Here is a 13,319-nt window from a genome sequence, read left to right as displayed (position 1 = left end):
CAAGCAAATAATTTTACCAACTCTATTTACTTATGTGTCTATTGTTAAAAAAACATTAAATAAATACTTAGTTTACTATTCCACTTACCCGGTGTCAACAACCCTCCAAACTGTGCGCCTATATTAAAGAAAAATTACCTTCATTGTTTAATTTACGTAATTACACAGATTTCTGCCACAATTACAAGCGTACAAAACGATTTCTCGCATTGAGAAAAAATATTAGAACATACACTGTTAGCAATGATCATTATGGAGCATTATTGTTGAAATGAATTTGTCACTAGGAGCACTGAAAGAAATAAGTAAATGTGAACTAGCGTTCGAGAGGTAACAGAAGGCAACGTGAAACGATTACATAACTTCTCTCTTGCCAAGACCTTAGTGTGTGTTCATGAACACATCCATCTCGACGTGACTGAGTCCGCTACATACTGTGTTTCCTCAACAGGTGGCAGCAGAATCGTCGATCTAGTTGCGCAACCCAGTTAGTGTCAAGAGAGTAACATCAACATGGCGGACGTACAATCAATTCACATTTAATGGAACTGTCAATAGGCATAATTGTGTGTACTGGGCTGAAGATAATCCCCACATTACTGTTGAAAAGGCTGTGAATGTGGCTGGGTAAAATGTGTGGTGTGGTTTGTCTCCTAGGGGACTCATTGGTCCTTTCCGTTTTGAAGGTATTTTAAGTGGAGAAAAGTACCTAATAATGCTTGCTGATTCAATTTTCCTGCCATTCGTGCAATACACGGTAACTACAGGTTTTATTACTAACAACATGGCGCCCCGCCGCACTATCACAGGGATCTGGATCAAAATGTACCAGGCCAGTGGATAGGACGCAGGGGACCAATGGACTTTCCTGCACGCTCTCCAGACCTTGCGCCGCTCGATTTTTTCTTACGGGGCACGGTAAAATATGAGGTGTACAGTCGTAAACCACGTAACCTGGACACACTTTGGGAAGAGATTCAAGCGGTGTGTGCAGAAATCCCATTGGACACTTTGGTGCAAATTACGAAATCAGTCGTGTTTCGTACTCAGAAATGTATCGAAGCTGAAACCTATCATTCTGAGCATTTACTTCTCCACAATTTGGAACATTCAGTTTGATCAGAAAGTACGATTATTTTTCAACTGGACTGTAGCCTTTCCCAGAAATTTAACTTTGTAGATTGGAAAATAAATTTTCTCTGACATTTCAAAGTTTCTTGACGCACCCGGTATAATTGTGATGAGTAAAGATAAAATAATCAAATTTCATTTTCCTATTACACTGATCGATAGTGTAACTTATCTTGGTTAATGGCCGAGGCTCAAATAAGGACAAAGACAGGACAACACAGAATTATACTGGCCATTGGACCAGTCGCCAGAGCCTCGTTAGTCTCCAAATTCCGTCCAGGGTGTACTACGTGGAAGTGAGGTTGACAATTGGGTGTACTACGTGGATGGATCTCCACTGACACCCCGAGCAGTTATTTTAAAATTAATTTCCATTATATGAATGAAATGTTTCAATTTACAATCCACTTACCTTTGGCTTGCGCTTGTAAAGATAAAAAAATACTTTCTCATTATTTTAATTATTATTGGCCATCTGTATATAAATAAAAATCAAGAATTTAGAATTAGAGAAATTCAGACTTGCGAAAGAGATGAACAAACAGTTCTTTAAAACTTTGTGAAAGACAAAAGATATTTGAAATAATTGTTATTGCAGCACTTTATTCTATCTGAATGCTGCCAAATGATTCAAGATTCGTAGAGAAATACGCACAAAGACATCATGCAACTATCTCTCATGGTAATATGATAAAAGAACTACTTATCAAATAACAGCACATCAGGTTCATACCCATCGGAGGGGCCATGGGGGCAGCCCATCGAACTATGAAATATTTAAATGTAAACCTCTAAGAAGCTACAAATATAGCATCTCTATTTTTTCCAATTAGTAAGAAATTCAATTCTTCTCTTGGATATAAGGATGTGGAGGCAGGCTCCAGGAGTCTGTAATTTGCAATATTTGGTCATTTTAGTTTTAAGTCTGTCGAATATCCCGATTTAGTAGGGCAGTTGATGTCCGTCCCGACGTCTTTCGAACTACCTGTGATGAAAAATGTCTCATTTTTTGTTAACACATATTTAGACATGTTCTTTATTTTAATAATCATTAGGGGCAGTTTTTAGTAGGATATAATTATTAAGTTTATCTTATGTTATTATCAACTTTGCCAATAGTCATCACCGACAAACGACCGGGCTGACACGAAAATTATATAAGATATATCTTTCAGTTTTTTAACAATACACCAATTCAAACTTAATTTCTCAATGCGTTCACTTTCAAAAATCGTATCGTTCTCTTAACCCTCGGATGCATGTGTGGGGTCATTTTGACCCCACTGTCTGTTTATTTCCTGGTATTAAAATAAAATCTAAATAAATAATTCTGATTTTCTGTGACATCTTACCATACTCCTTCAGCTATAGGAACATGTATAAATAAATTTCTTACAATTTATTTTAAATTATATTTTTAACGTTTTTTAACAATACCCTTCCTTTCCATGTGTGGGGTCATTTTGACCCCAGCCTGAAAACAGCAGGAAAACATTCATAAAGGGAAATTGATCCTACATATTATGTTCAATTATGCCCAAACTAAACGCAATCATCTCAAGGTCAACCACATACCCTGCAATGACTCACTGCAAAGTGCGCATGCGCAGATGTATTTGGCGCGGATCGAGGCCAACTGAGAGAAGTTGGGATGTTCCTGTTCGTGAGCTTTTTCTCAATAAATTCTCCAACCCGAAGTACAAAGCAACCTTTGGAGTAAATCGTTTTGAAGACATCAGAAGACTGCTCTGATCTGATGACAAACGTACTGGCGCTGCACGTCTGGAGACTGATCACATAGCTGCATTTCGATATATCTCGACACTTTTTTTTATCAAAAACTGTCTTAGAATCATGGTACCCGGCGCCTTTCTTACGATTGATGAACAGTTAGTGCCTTTCCGTGGGAGATGCAAGTTCGTGCAATACATACCAAGTAAACCGGCCAAATACATCATCAAGATCTTCTGGTTGTGCGATGCTGATAACTTTTACGACAAAGACGGTCTAATCTACTTGGGACGACAGCCAGGAGAGCCAGTTCAAAAGAACCTCGTCAGCAACGTCGTGTAGAAACTGTGCTACACACTGCGGAACTCTGGAAGAAATATCACATCTGACGAATCCTTCACAAGTCATGACTTTGCTACAAAATGGTTACAAAATGTAACCATTGTTGGAACAGTAAAGAAAAACAAACGTGAAATCCCACCTGCACTTACCAATATCAAGACAAGACAGCCTTGCACATCACAATTCGCCTTCCATGAAAATGAAACCCTGGTAAGCTACGTGCCAAAGAAAAACAAGAATTTTATTCTACTCAGCACCATGCATCATGACATACACATTGATGATGATGATTCTAAGAAGAAGCCAGAAATCATAAAGTTTTACAACCAAACAAAGAGTGGAGTGGACGCCATGGACAAACTGGTTCAAATATACACCTGCAGAATACAGACACGTCGATGGCCAATAGCCCTCTTCTATAATGTAATCAATGTAGGCGTTCTCAATGCATACACATGCTACTTGTCACAGCATTCTGATTACAATTAAGGCGTCAGTCACAGACGCCGTATGTTCCTTATCGAGTTGTCGAATGAGTTGATTCTTCCTCACATGCGGAGGATGTGCCAAAGCTTGAACCTGAAGAAACCAGTAACCGAGGCAACGAAACTTTGCGGCATAGTAAAGTAAGGCAGGCACACAGACTGTAGGATAGATCTTCAAAGAGAAGAGTAAGATGCCAGTTCTGGACAAGACAAGAGGGCAGGAAGACGACGGAATGTTGCAGAAGATGTGGGAAACCTGTGTGCAAGGTCTACAGCATTGTGGTGTGCTCAGAATGCGAGTGAGGTGTATTTAATTGCCATGAGAGGCCGGCACATTCGTCTTTTTATTTCTTTTCTATTATTTTTTATTTTATTTTTTTAAAATTTATTTGTTCTACATAAAATAATATTTAGTGCTGCATTGTGTTATCTCTAAAATACTGTTCCTCAGGTCAACTGAAGTTCTGATAATTGCGAGCGAAGTGTAACTACCATTAATATGTAGCACAGTGAATTGTCAATACATTGTTATTTTCTTGGGGGGGCTTAAATAATAATAATGAAATGGTAATTGTTTCCTATGTTATATTCAGAGAAATTATTGATCAATAAACCATACTAGCTGAACTATTTACTCTGTCGTACTTATTTCAATGCATAATTGTATTGGGGTCAAATTGACCCCACATATGTAAAGTTGTAAAAAAAAAGTGACATGCATCCGAGGGTTAAATATGGTTTGTTTTCTGGATATATTATAAACATAGATATCACAGTTCTACACCACTGTTAGTGCTTACATGTAGACATTGCTGAAATTAAAGAAATAGATATGTAAGATATTATAATGAGAAATAAATAACAGATACTAACGAATACACTAGAATAAAAATATATATGTCGACAATTGCATTTTGAACTACGTATCTACAGATAACCTGTTTGGGAGTATATTTGATGTATCACATATTTACATTAAAGATAAGGTTAAATTTTGTAGACAATTTTCAAGAATAGAAACTTATAATTTCACCACAATTTCCACACGTGGATTTAATCAATCTTTAAATCACATAATTCTGAATACCATACGATTTGAAATTTTACAAACTAATTTAATGAGTTGGTATTTCAGCACACGTTACGTTAATTTGAATGAAAAAGATACGTCTTTTAACTACTTACAGCCAAAGTTTTCGCCTAATATTCCTGAGAGAAACAAAACGTTAGTTAACCCATTCATTAATTGTAGTTTACATGGCCTTGACTAACAATGGCAGTGTATGAACCTTTACATTATATACATTTACCAAATATGCAATTAAGGGTTTATCGAAAATGAATTCAACAGCAGATTGAAAATAGTTTACATTAGAAGTTCCGCATATTTCTCAGCGCCACGAAAAAATACACTCGTCTGAATGAATATTACTTCTAAATTACCTGTCCTGTAGACAACAAATGTATTGGAAAATGAGCTTGTGTCAGAGACAAATGTACTTTGTTGATATGCAGTAAAACTTATACATCAAGCACGTTCGTTTGAAAAAATATTTTTCTTGAATCTTCGAATGGTGTCGAAAAAACTGGCATTTACTCTCTAGTAGTGATATGTACAAAAGCAAAATTGAATTTGTGGGAGAGGAGCTGGGAAAACGAATTCCGCTCTGTGTGTCTATTTTTTTTTTTTAAAGATTTCTTGCTGCTTATAATTTCCTTGTATTTCCAGCATTTACTGGAATCCTTCCCCCAATATTAAAAATATTCTAATGTCACACTTCCTCTTAGAATACAGAAATGCAATTTACTGTTAATATATCATTGTTAGTAATCACATTTTAGAAACCAGATATCGATACATAGTTTTTTTATCGACTGTCGCTTGTCACGGTGAGACATGAGAGTTTGTTCATTTTATACTGATGTGTAATATGGTAGGTCCTTTAGTCCAGCATATTATGTCTCCGTTGATTCTATAGTTTCTAAGTTACTGATAGTTAACACGGACAGACATACAGTTGGGTACTATCATCGATAAGTGTTCATGTTTAAATATTTTCCCACCGTTACTTTTCATGTCAACTAGGATATCTCAATGAACTCATTATGTTATAGATACAGTTAATTACACATTTTGTCTTCTTTTGGTATATCACTAATTTTGCTTACCAGAATCAGGCGTAATCTGACCTGTAATATAAAGAAATGAAATAGATGAAGAAGACAATAATATACAAAATGGATAAAAGGTGATATGAAATTCTCTTCAAACGTATCACAATAAAATTCTTCGTTACATTGACAGTAGAGTATAAAAGAAACAGGTAGCCCTGTAGCCCTATTATTTCTGCATGTTCCGACAGTAGAGAAATTTAATTCTTTGTTTTATTTTTCGTTTCGTATTTATTGTTTAAAGTATTTTGAAATGCAACCAAAACAATTATTCTCGACATTTTTGCAAAAATTTACAAAATGCTGAAATTGAGAAAGTTGTAGTCCCTAATGTAATTAGTCAATATTCGCAAATATTCTTCCGTGTCTTTGATGTTAAATCTATAAATGAATATTCAGGAGAAAACTACGTTTCTACTGAGTTACACAATGATTCTACATTCTCGTAATGTATACATTTCTCCATCGTTAGGGACGGAGAAAGCCAAGTCATGGGTCAACACTAACAAAAAATAGAAATAAATTCACTAGTTTCGTTCGATATAAATTGTTATTACTTCCTCTTGTCTACATCCGAGTCCGCCTCTAAAATAAAAAAAAATATTATAATGAGTGGTACCATTTTTTATCTTCATTCACAGAAACTTGTTTCTATTTCCAATCAAGACAGTTTGAAACATTGGATTGAAAAGTATATTCATATTTTAATTTTCTGTAAACACCTTTGGATTTAAAAGAGATATATTTTATAACGAAACTGGAAATTGCAGTGAATATGTACATAATAATAGCAGTACTTGTTCTTTATGCAAGACTGAACATTGGCATTTCTTTTAATCTTTCAATTAAGCAGAATTTCTTTATACATCATCTACGCTATTTTTGCAGTTTCCAAAACTTCAAACGTAAGATATTTATCGGGAGGAAAAGCTACTTTTCCTTTGCAAAAATCCATTCACAGATGTACGCATAGTTCTCTCCTGATAGAGGGTGAAAAATCTGTCAAGAATGTTCTACATTATAGTTATTCTTTCATTACTGGTGGTTTGTTATAATTACATTAACTAAATGTTTAAAAGGTTATTTCGGGTAGCAACAAATAAAGAATTAATTTATTATTTTTTGCCGAAATAATTGAAAATGTTCAAGCTCAAAGTAGTAAGATATGGTACCACGTATAACCTCCAATGCAATAGGATTGTTATTATAAACACATGTCTAACAATATTAGTTGTAAATTCCTTGTAAGAGGAAGGGAACGTTGTGTTCTAAAGATTTTATTCAGAACCTCACATAAAGCATATCTTCAACGTGCACAATTTTGCTGGCTCTCTCTCGCTCTCCATGCTTGAAAATATGTAATTTCGTCGTGTAGCAAGCAAATAATTTTACCAACTCTATTTACTTATGTGTCTATTGTTAAAAAAACATTAAATAAATACTTAGTTTACTATTCCACTTACCCGGTGTCAACAACCCTCCAAACTGTGCGCCTATATTAAAGAAAAATTACCTTCATTGTTTAATTTACGTAATTACACAGATTTCTGCCACAATTACAAGCGTACAAAACGATTTCTCGCATTGAGAAAAAATATTAGAACATACACTGTTAGCAATGATCATTATGGAGCATTATTGTTGAAATGAATTTGTCACTAGGAGCACTGAAAGAAATAAGTAAATGTGAACTAGCGTTCGAGAGGTAACAGAAGGCAACGTGAAACGATTACATAACTTCTCTCTTGCCAAGACCTTAGTGTGTGTTCATGAACACATCCATCTCGACGTGACTGAGTCCGCTACATACTGTGTTTCCTCAACAGGTGGCAGCAGAATCGTCGATCTAGTTGCGCAACCCAGTTAGTGTCAAGAGAGTAACATCAACATGGCGGACGTACAATCAATTCACATTTAATGGAACTGTCAATAGGCATAATTGTGTGTACTGGGCTGAAGATAATCCCCACATTACTGTTGAAAAGGCTGTGAATGTGGCTGGGTAAAATGTGTGGTGTGGTTTGTCTCCTAGGGGACTCATTGGTCCTTTCCGTTTTGAAGGTATTTTAAGTGGAGAAAAGTACCTAATAATGCTTGCTGATTCAATTTTCCTGCCATTCGTGCAATACACGGTAACTACAGGTTTTATTACTAACAACATGGCGCCCCGCCGCACTATCACAGGGATCTGGATCAAAATGTACCAGGCCAGTGGATAGGACGCAGGGGACCAATGGACTTTCCTGCACGCTCTCCAGACCTTGCGCCGCTCGATTTTTTCTTACGGGGCACGGTAAAATATGAGGTGTACAGTCGTAAACCACGTAACCTGGACACACTTTGGGAAGAGATTCAAGCGGTGTGTGCAGAAATCCCATTGGACACTTTGGTGCAAATTACGAAATCAGTCGTGTTTCGTACTCAGAAATGTATCGAAGCTGAAACCTATCATTCTGAGCATTTACTTCTCCACAATTTGGAACATTCATTTTGATCAGAAAGTACGATTATTTTTCAACTGGACTGTAGCCTTTCCCAGAAATTTAACTTTGTAGATTGGAAAATAAATTTTCTCTGACATTTCAAAGTTTCTTGACGCACCCGGTATAATTGTGATGAGTAAAGATAAAATAATCAAATTTCATTTTCCTATTACACTGATCGATAGTGTAACTTATCTTGGTTAATGGCCGAGGCTCAAATAAGGACAAAGACAGGACAACACAGAATTATACTGGCCATTGGACCAGTCGCCAGAGCCTCGTTAGTCTCCAAATTCCGTCCAGGGTGTACTACGTGGAAGTGAGGTTGACAATTGGGTGTACTACGTGGATGGATCTCCACTGACACCCCGAGCAGTTATTTTAAAATTAATTTCCATTATATGAATGAAATGTTTCAATTTACAATCCACTTACCTTTGGCTTGCGCTTGTAAAGATAAAAAAATACTTTCTCATTATTTTAATTATTATTGGCCATCTGTATATAAATAAAAATCAAGAATTTAGAATTAGAGAAATTCAGACTTGCGAAAGAGATGAACAAACAGTTCTTTAAAACTTTGTGAAAGACAAAAGATATTTGAAATAATTGTTATTGCAGCACTTTATTCTATCTGAATGCTGCCAAATGATTCAAGATTCGTAGAGAAATACGCACAAAGACATCATGCAACTATCTCTCATGGTAATATGATAAAAGAACTACTTATCAAATAACAGCACATCAGGTTCATACCCATCGGAGGGGCCATGGGGGCAGCCCATCGAACTATGAAATATTTAAATGTAAACCTCTAAGAAGCTACAAATATAGCATCTCTATTTTTTCCAATTAGTAAGAAATTCAATTCTTCTCTTGGATATAAGGATGTGGAGGCAGGCTCCAGGAGTCTGTAATTTGCAATATTTGGTCATTTTAGTTTTAAGTCTGTCGAATATCCCGATTTAGTAGGGCAGTTGATGTCCGTCCCGACGTCTTTCGAACTACCTGTGATGAAAAATGTCTCATTTTTTGTTAACACATATTTAGACATGTTCTTTATTTTAATAATCATTAGGGGCAGTTTTTAGTAGGATATAATTATTAAGTTTATCTTATGTTATTATCAACTTTGCCAATAGTCATCACCGACAAACGACCGGGCTGACACGAAAATTATATAAGATATATCTTTCAGTTTTTTAACAATACACCAATTCAAACTTAATTTCTCAATGCGTTCACTTTCAAAAATCGTATCGTTCTCTTAAATATGGTTTGTTTTCTGGATATATTATAAACATAGATATCACAGTTCTACACCACTGTTAGTGCTTACATGTAGACATTGCTGAAATTAAAGAAATAGATATGTAAGATATTAATGAGAAATAAATAACAGATACTAACGAATACACTAGAATAAAAATATATATGTCGACAATTGCATTTTGAACTACGTATCTACATATAACCTGTTTGGGAGTATATTTGATGTATCACATATTTACATTAAAGATAAGGTTAAATTTTGTAGACAATTTTCAAGAATAGAAACTTATAATTTCACCACAATTTCCACACGTGGATTTAATCAATCTTTAAATCACATAATTCTGAATACCATACGATTTGAAATTTTACAAACTAATTTAATGAGTTGGAATTTCAGCACACGTTACGTTAATTTGAATGAAAAAGATACGTCTTTTAACTACTTACAGCCAAAGTTTTCGCCTAATATTCCTGAAAGAAACAAAACGTTAGTTAACCCATTCATTAATTGTAGTTTACATGGCCTTGACTAACAATGGCAGTGTATGAACCTTTACATTATATACATTTACCAAATATGCAATTAAGGGTTTATCGAAAATGAATTCAACAGCGGATTGAAAATAGTTTACATTTGAAGTTCCGCATATTTCTCAGCGCCACGAAAAAATACACTCGTCTGAATGAATATTACTTCTAAATTACCTGTCCTGTAGACAACAAATGTATTGGAAAATGAGCTTGTGTCAGAGACAAATGTACTTTGTTGATATGCAGTAAAACTTATACATCAAGCACGTTCGTTTGAAAAAATATTTTTCTTGAATCTTCGAATGGTGTCGAAAAAACTGGCATTTACTCTCTAGTAGTGATATGTACAAAAGCAAAATTGAATTTGTGGGAGAGGAGCTGGGAAAACGAATTCCGCTCTGTGTGTCTATTTTTTTTTTTTAAAGATTTCTTGCTGCTTATAATTTCCTTGTATTTCCAGCATTTACTGGAATCCTTCCCCCAATATTAAAAATATTCTAATGTCACACTTCCTCTTAGAATAGAGAAATGCAATTTACTGTTAATATATCATTGTTAGTAATCACATTTTAGAAACCAGATATCGATACATAGTTTTTTTTATCGACTGTCGCTTGTCACGGTGAGACATGAGAGTTTGTTCATTTTCTACTGATGTGTAATATGGTAGGTCCTTTAGTCCAGCATATTATGTCTCCGTTGATTCTATAGTTTCTAAGTTACTGATAGTTAACACGGACAGACATACAGTTGGGTACTATCATCGATAAGTGTTCATGTTTAAATATTTTCCCACCGTTACTTTTCATGTCAACTAGGATATCTCAATGAACTCATTATGTTATAGATACAGTTAATTACACATTTTGTCTTCTTTTGGTATATCACTAATTTTGCTTACCAGAATCAGGCGTAATCTGACCTGTAATATAAAGAAATGAAATAGATGAAGAAGACAATAATATACAAAATGGATAAAAGGTGATATGAAATTCTCTTCAAACGTATCACAATAAAATTCTTCGTTACATTGACAGTAGAGTATAAAAGAAACAGGTAGCCCTATTATTTCTGCGTGTTCCGACAGTAGAGAAATTTAATTCTTTGTTTTATTTTTCGTTTCGTATTTATTGTTTAAAGTATTTTGAAATGCAACCAAAACAATTATTCTCGACATTTTTGCAAAAATTTACAAAATGCTGAAATTGAGAAAGTTGTAGTCCCTAATGTAATTAGTCAATATTCGCAAATATTCTTCCGTGTCTTTGATGTTAAATCCATAAATGAATATTCAGGAGAAAACTACGTTTCTACTGAGTTACACAATGATTCTACATTCTCGTAATGTATACATTTCTCCATCGTTAGGGACGGAGAAAGCCAAGTCATGGGTCAACACTAACAAAAAATATAAATAAATTCACTAGTTTCGTTCGATATAAATTGTTATTACTTCCTCTTGTCTACATCCGAGTCCGCCTCTAAAATAAAAAAATTATTATAATGAGTGGTACCATTTTTTATCTTCATTCACAGAAACTTGTTTCTATTTCCAATCAAGACAGGTTGAAACATTGGATTGAAAAGTATATTCATATTATAATTTTCTGCAAACACCATTGGATTTGAAATATATATATTTTATAATGAAACTGGAAATTGCAGTGAATATGTACATAATAATAGAAGTACTTGTTCTTTATGCAACAATGAACATTGCCATTTTTTTAATCTTTCAATTAAGCAGAATTTTTTTATACATCATCTATGGTATTTTTGCAGTTTCCTAAACTTCAAACGTAAGATATTTATCGGGAGTGTTTACCCGTATATAATACAACACGTCATCTATCCTTCATTTAAATATGTGGAAAAATAACTACATTCACATGCTTGCGATTTTCTGTTGTAAGTTACATATTTTGCAGAAATTAAGATTCGTTAGGCTAGGATCTCGTCTGTCACCAAATGGTCAACACTGAATTCTTATGAGAAGGTGAAACAGGATTGGGAGAATCACTCGACGAATCGGTTTATAGTCAGTTGGAGCTGATTAGAAGAGAATGCGAGATTCCACGACCAACACAAGATAGAATAACTAGAGACACTTGAGACTTAAATGATATTTTCCTTTCCCATGGATGGCTTACAAGACAATTTTAAAGTGAAGCGAAAGTTATGAAAACCACACGTTTCTCAAACGTGGGAGAAGAGCTGCAAAAATCTATTCTCGCCACGGATACAGAAATCTCTAGCTAGGAATCTGAATATGCATGTATCATTTCCACTACAACTTTCCTACAAGGGAGAGACGTTTTTCAAATGTTTAAAATATATTTCAGCCATGAGCTTGGAGCTCCACCCCCAATATAAACTCCAAGTTACGCCTATGTTTTAATGTCATCTTTGTACTGTATTATTTAGTACTGCGTTATCAATATTTTTATGATTCTACTTATCTTTTGGTTTCATTTTCAAACTAAGTCTGCCTTAATGTCAGATAATCTAGCTTGGGCTGAACATAGAGTTGAATGTGGGGTGAATGAGAAACAATGCAATTTGAAACCCCCCATGAAATTGACCCCTCCACATTACAAACAACAGCTGCTCTATTAATAGGACCCCTTAAAGAAATTCGCTATCCGTGATCGGGGCTGAATGGTTAAAGAAACGTTGAAGCTTTCAAAAATTTCACCACATTATAAATCTTTTCTCTCTAATGTATTACGAGACAAATATTAACAAAATTAATATACTGAGTCATACAGATCATATTTTAGGTAAATAATACTTAAATTCACTAACTAACTAACTAACTCCCTAGCCTTCTTAAACCCGAAGGTTCATGGCTGCAGCAACACAGTCCTTCCATCTTTCCCTATCTTGAGCAAGTTCTATATACTCTTTTCCATCCCTACCGATTTCCCTTAGGTCCATCTCAACGTTGTCCCTCCATCTTCGTCTTGGCCTTCCTATAGGTCTCTTACCATCAGGTTTCCCAACAAGAATCCTGTAAACTCCTCTTTCCTCTCCCATTCGTTCCACATGGCCGGCCCACCTAAGTCTTCTTGATTTAATTATTCTAATAATATCTGGACATTAATACAAATTATGTAGTTCGAAATTATGTAACCTTCTCCACTCACCTGTCTCCTCATCCCTTTTAGGT

Source organism: Lepisma saccharinum, chromosome 18, assembly GCF_977018435.1.
Source record: "Lepisma saccharinum chromosome 18, izLepSacc3.1, whole genome shotgun sequence".
Lineage (NCBI taxonomy): Eukaryota > Metazoa > Arthropoda > Insecta > Zygentoma > Lepismatidae > Lepisma > Lepisma saccharinum.
Note: the sequence above shows the minus strand (reverse complement) of the source record.